Source organism: Dreissena polymorpha, chromosome 12, assembly GCF_020536995.1.
Source record: "Dreissena polymorpha isolate Duluth1 chromosome 12, UMN_Dpol_1.0, whole genome shotgun sequence".
NCBI lineage: Eukaryota > Metazoa > Mollusca > Bivalvia > Myida > Dreissenidae > Dreissena > Dreissena polymorpha.
In genome coordinates this window covers 20,039,141-20,045,978 of record NC_068366.1, presented here as the reverse complement: position 1 = coordinate 20,045,978, position 6,838 = coordinate 20,039,141, and the positions used below count along the sequence as shown (strand labels likewise).

The following is a 6,838-nucleotide window of genomic DNA, read 5'->3' as shown; positions in this document are numbered from 1 at the left end:
CAAAGGTCAAGGTAAAATTCAACTTGCCAGGTACAGTACCCTCATGATAGTAAGAAAGTATTGAAGTTTGAAAGCAATAGCCTTGATACTTTAAAAGTAAAGTGGATCTAAACACAAAATTTAACAGAATATTCAAAGTTACAAAGACAAATAAGGGCAATATATCCGTTAAAATGCCAACCAGAGTTATGCAACTTGCCCTGCATAGTCCCCTTACGATAGTTCACGAGTTTTCCAGTCTGAAAGCAATAGCTATGATACTTAAGGAGTAAAAATGGACCAAAACACAAAACTTAACCAAATGTTCAATTATCTAAGTATAAAAGGGGCCATAATTCTGTCAAAATGCCAGTCAGAGTTACATAACTGCCTGCACAGTCCCCTTATGATACTTAGTAAGTGTTGCAAGTATGAAAGCAATAGCTTTGATACTTTAGGAATAAAGTGAACCTAACCACAAAACTTAACCAAATTTTCCATTTTCTAAGGATAAAAAGGGAACATAATTCTTAAAAAATGCTTGATACAGTTGTCTGCTCTTGTTTATAGATTGGGGTCATGTTGCTAAAGAAGTATGCAAAATAAAAAATCAATATGACAAGGTTCATGGAAAATATTTGAGGTGGTACGGAAACTTTAACGTAGATTTATCAATAATATGCATATTCTTAGTGGAAAAAGGGCCATAATTCTTACAAAATGCTTGTTTCAGTTGTCTGCTCTTGTTTATAGATTGGGGTCAAGTTGGTAAAGAAGTATGCAAAATATGAAAGCATTATGTCAAAGGACATATAAACAAGGGCTGTTTGTAAAACATGCATGCCCCCCATATGGGCTGTCCGTTGTAGTGGCAGCCATTGTGTGTATACGATTTTTGTCACTGTGACCTTGACCTTTGACCTAGTGACCTAAAAATCAATAGGGGTCATCTGCGAGTCACGATCAATGTACCTATGAAGTGTCATGATCCTAGGCAAAAGCGTACTAGAGTTATCATCCGAAAATCATTTTACTATTTCAGGTCACCGTGACCTTGACCTTTGACCTTGTGACCTCAAAATCAATAGGGGTCATCTGCAAGTCATGATCAATCTACCTATGAAGTTTCATGATCCTAGGCGTATGCTTTCTCGAGTTATCATCCGAAAACCATTTTACTATTTCGGGTCACCGTGACCTTGACCTTTGACCTAGTGACCTCAAAATCAATAGGGGTCATCTGCGAGTTATGATCAATCTACCCATGAAGTTTCATGATCCTAGGCGTATGCATTCTTGAGTTATCATCCGGAAACCATTTTACTATTTCGGGTCACCGTGACCTTGACCTTTGACCTAGTGACCTCAAAATCAATAGGGGTCATCTGCAAGTCATGTTCAATCTACCCATGAAGTTTCATGATCCTAGGCGTATGCGTTCTTAATTTATCATTCAAAAACCATTATACTATTTCGGGTCACCGTGACCTTTGACCTAGTGACCTCAAAATCAATAGGGGTCATCTGCGAGTCATGATCAATGTACCTATGAAGTTTCATGATCCTAGGCCCAAGCGTTCTTGAGTTATCGTCTGACAACCACCTGGTGGACGGACGGACAGACCGACAGACCGACCGACCGACATGAGCAAAGCAATATACCCCCTCTTCTTCGAAATGGGGCATAAATATTTGAGGTGGTACGCAAATTTAACATTCCAACGCTCACGCTAACGCCGGGGTGAGTAGAATAGCTCCACTATATAAATTTCATATATAATAGTCGACCTTCAAATTGCACCTAGATTTTTACCTAGATGGTTGGCAAGTAGGAGAATGATGTCCAGTTGTCCACTTTTTAAATCAAATAGTGTCTTAATTTGATCAATGTCCCATATACGAGCGTATTTTGTGACAAGATGGTTTTGCCATTTTATTTAAGGAAGTACTTATTTTATTAACAATAAATGCTAATGTACTTTGACATCAAGTGTATAGTTTGATTGTTGAACATAACTTGTAATATTTTTATCAAAGATTTCATGATGGATTTCCGGACACAATCAAGGCCTCAATACAAAATGAAAACAGGGAGGCCAAAGCTCTAATGAGGATAATTAGGACAGTCTTTACGCTACACCAACTTATAAACTGCTCAATGAAGGGCCATGGGCCTCCTCGTCATGGACTCCCAAGTTGCAAAGAAATTTGACTGGCCTATGACAGAGGTAGAGAGGAAAATGAGAGCCACGCTGCGTTGTCTAAAAGACCAGATGAACATCTTAAAACAGATTTCTTCAAAGCACCTTTTTTATGAATATTGATTGATCAACATGAGATAACATTTTTCTTGTGTACCATTATTACGCTAAGTTTTTGGACAATCTTAATTTTCTCAAGCCGCAGACACCAATTTCCGAAAACTGGTCAGTGTTTGGCCAATATGTTCGAACAAACAATGACTTTGAGGGATGGCACTACCGCCTTAATCGCAGGTTGAAAAAGGGTAATCTGTCCTTCAACTTATTTATCACCTTAATCTTAGAAGAAGCAAACAAGATGATGATGCAATGTCAGCTCATAAAAGAAGAAAAGTTAAAATTCATCAGAGTAAGCAAACCCGTGTCATCCAAGGGCCTATGTGGGCGGCTTGGGACCGCTACAGGAAGAGAGATATGTACGAGTGAGTTGTTGATTGAGTGTTGAAGCTTGTATGGACCTGTGTGAATGGTTGAGTGGAAAGTTATATGTCTGTTTGTTAGTTTGCTTGTATATAATGTTTGTTTTTGTACATTCGTTTGTATAATTACAGGAATGAAAATGCTGTTTGTGTGATGTTTGTGTAGGAAATTTTTTTAACAATTTTTTGGATCTTTGTCTTTGAATGAGAACAGTACAGTTACAACGTATCAGTTTATGAAAGCGAATCCGCTTTATAGACTTGTTAGGACGTGATGTCAATGGCACGTGACAAGCTTTATTTACTGAATGAACGAGATGCATGAGTAACCAATTAAACTAGCGTTGATAAGAGTCATTGTTTTAGTTTAACGATATGAAATTCAATCAAGCTATAAGATATTATTCTGTATTTTTCAATGTAAGCTTATTATGTTACTATGCTTAGTTATCGGCAATGAGCCTTTGTTTTACAATGTATGCAAACGACTGGGTGGGATAACGACGTAGCAATACTACCAACTGACCAACCATCTTAAAATTGTGATTAGGTAACAACGGTCACCTGTGGACAATGGTCACTTCCCTTGACTGACCGCTGTTCTCAGGTTTGACTGTCTACCGTAATAATATACATTATTTAATGATTTAATTTATATTAATTCTGGCATTTTCTAGTTTTGATGTAAGTGTTTTTTTATAATTGCAAAAATAATCGAAATGAACCTGGTGACCATATGATTTTACTTCAGTTTTTGTGCCCCCACAAAGTAGGCGGCATATAGTGTTGCCCTTGTCCGTCCGTATGTACCTCCTGAAATTTTGTTAACGTAACTCCTCTTAAACCGCTTGGCGGATTTTGACTAACCTTTCAGGGATGAACACCGATATTGTGTAGATGATCATGAAGGAGGGAATTTTTGCTGCAACCCAAATCAGTATTTGCAACAACTTCATACTAATTTTTTTTAGCAAATGTGCAAAGTGGGGACACCAGTGTCCTCTGGACAGTTCTAGTTATTTTGTATATACATGTTTTACTAATAATTAGAGTATAAGCAAAATCTATTCTTGAGAAAAAAATATCAAAACTGTAGCAACACTCCTTTACAATTGTCACATAATCAATATTATATATATTTTTTCCTCTAAAACTGGAATGCCTAAGGTTGGATTGTCAGTACATAATATTGCTTACTGTTAAAAATATTAGGAATTTTTGAATAAATAATGTAAAAAGTTCAATATTTAGAGTTGTATATATAATCAATCCCGTTACGCTTTTATAGTTCGATTGGCAAGTGAGGGGACCATACAAGATGTACGAGTTGGATGAAACAGCCCCTGTACCAAAAAGATCCAGAATGCGACACAACTTGAGCCCAAACAAGAACAGATCCAGCCTGAACAGGATGCCAGTGAGCGATCTGACAAAGATAATATATTGTTAGATTGTCAATATGAGTCTGGATTTCTTGATATAATGAACAATGAAGAAATTGAGGTTCCATCACAATGTGATAAATATATGGCTATTTTATCGTATCTGAACAGAATGAAACTTTCTGTCACTGCCTCTGATCATTTGATACGTCTGCTGAAATAACTGGCCAGTGACAAAGACTTTGAGGATGTGTCTGCCACACATATACGGAGTATTTTTAGTGAAGTACAGCCATTGACGATAGACTATTGTGGAAAGTGTTGAGTACCATATATTACAGAAGAATACATCTGTCAGACTGAGGGTTGTGATGGATTAAGATAAATAGGACAAATAGACAAGCAGCACCATAAACGAAAACAAGATGTGTTTGTGAAACACAATGTCCCCCTATATGACGTTTGACCTTGAAGGATGACCTTGACCCTTCACCACTCAAAATGTGCAGCTCCATGAGATACACATGCATTTCAAATATAAAATTGCTAGCTTCAATATTGCAAAAGTGACATTACATAAGCAATTTTAACCCATACATTTGACCTTGAAGGATGACCTTGACCTTTCACCACTCAAAATGTGCAGCTCCATGAGATACACATGCATGCCAAATATCAAGTTGCTATCTTCAATATTGCAAAAGTATTCATAAAATAAGCGATTTGGGCCACATATATTTGACCTCTGACCTTGAAGGATGACCTTGACCTTTCACCACTCAAAATGTGCAGCTCCATGAGATACACATGCATGCCAAATATCAAGTTGCTATCTTCAATATTGCAAAAGTATTCATAAAATAAGCAATTTGGGCCACATATATTTGACCTCTGACCTTGAAGGATGACCTTGACCTTTCACCACTCAAAATGTGCAGCTACATGAGATACACATGCATGCCAAATATTAAGTTGCTATCTTCAATATTGCAAAAGTATTCATAAAATGAGCGATTTTGGCCACATATATTTGACCTCTGACCTTGACCTTTCACCACTCAAAATGTGCAGCTTCATGAGATACACATGCATGCCAAATATGAAGTTGCTATCTTCAATATAGCAAAAGTTATTGCAAAATGTTAAAGTTGGGGCAAACCAACCAACAGACCAACCAACAGACAGGGCAAAAACAATATGTCCCCCACTACTATAGTGGGGTACATAAAAATGTTATTTCTCCATTGTGCCAATAGCCCAACAGCTTCAAGAAATTTTGAAGTGCGATGAAATGGTGAAGAAAATTGAAAATGAAAATGTAACACTGACCATGAATACGGACGGCGTACCATTTTACAACTTGTCCTCAGTAAGTCTGTGGCCTGTCCTGTTCACCATTAATAACTTGCCACCAAACGAACGGTTCCTTACACAGAATCTATTAATTTTGGGGTCATGGCAAGGAAGCGGCAAACCCTGTTTCAAGACGTACCGTCTTTATCCTAATAAACGCGCCCGGGCGCAATGCAAATCACAAAGGGGGCGCATTTATTTCACCCCCCTTTAGGTATAATATGAACTGACAGGTACAATATGTTTACCAGTATTTGCCAAAAGTTCCAAGTTCATTGAGCATTCGTAAACATATCACAATTAGTTTTACCAGAATACTGCACCCCATTATCATTCTGTTTCTGCCTCGGCATCAATCTGCCGAATCACGCCGCGTCTTGACACGCGGCGATTCGCCGAGGAGAAATACGTACAAATATTGGTTGTATACTATAACAAATGTTAAATAATTTTCAAATTAACGAATAAAAGAATTTCAAATTAAAGAATATAAGAAACAGATACAGATAATACCCTGTTATTCTTATCTATAAGCGTTTGTTTTAACATTTCGTCAGCTTTTCTGCATACTTCATACAGTTACCATCGGATGTCATCTGTCAAAACAATGTTGGTCAGTAACAATATCGAAGAAATTTACACAGTTTAATCTCGGAAACGAGACTTGCTTAAAACATCGAAAAAAAAACAATATCTTTTTGCATATGATCGAGTTGCTAAAATACACAGACGACAAAAATATAAATAATGTTGACCATTTGAATAAAATCAAATGTTGGTTTATTTTTTAAATGATTACTTTCACTTCTTCCCGATTTTCAGAAAATAACTTGTGTACATGTGCATCTTAATTTAAATTTACACATTGCTTCTGGTGATGAACTGCGTGTTCAGTGGGAATACTGCCGTCCCGATTAAAGTTGTTTATTGGTCGTTGCAGACAAATATGCACTGTACACGACACTTGTGTGCAGTCAGTATACAATAAAATAATGGTTTCAATAATTAAGGAGCTGAAACAGCGTAACGGTTACGATACAGCGTGTTTGAATTATATTTTATTAAGAGGAAATGTCAATGCCAAGTAATTCGCGACATACCCCGGTTATTGAGTTGAAATTCACAACGAAACTTTTATTGGAAATTAAAATTAATGACCTCAATATTTTACCCGCTATGAAATGTTTATTCACAAATAAATACACCCATGCCAATTTTCGCGCGCTTTTTTCAGAACAAAGAAATTCATTTAATTCACGTGCACTATGTAAATGTGGCTAGAATTTAAAGCCGAAAATAGCTGTACACGACCAGTGCAAACCATGTCAGGTGATTAACGCATGTTGTAACACAACTGTCCTGATTGGGCGCTTATTTCATCAAATCTTTAAATAGAAGTATATGCAGAAATTGAGCACTTTTATCATCAATATTAACCAGAATT

General features: G+C 36.8%; 1 long non-coding RNA gene across 1 annotated transcript; it reads right to left on the bottom strand.

Moving 5' to 3' along the window:
• Positions 1–1,166: 1,166 nt before the first annotated feature.
• LOC127853940 (uncharacterized) lies at positions 1,167–1,617 on the bottom strand. Its single transcript, XR_008036799.1, has 2 exons — positions 1,483–1,617; positions 1,167–1,343 (listed from the first exon to the last, which is right to left on the bottom strand). It is a non-coding gene; the product is annotated as an uncharacterized LOC127853940 (long non-coding RNA).
• Between the last annotated feature and the right edge of the window lie 5,221 nt (positions 1,618–6,838).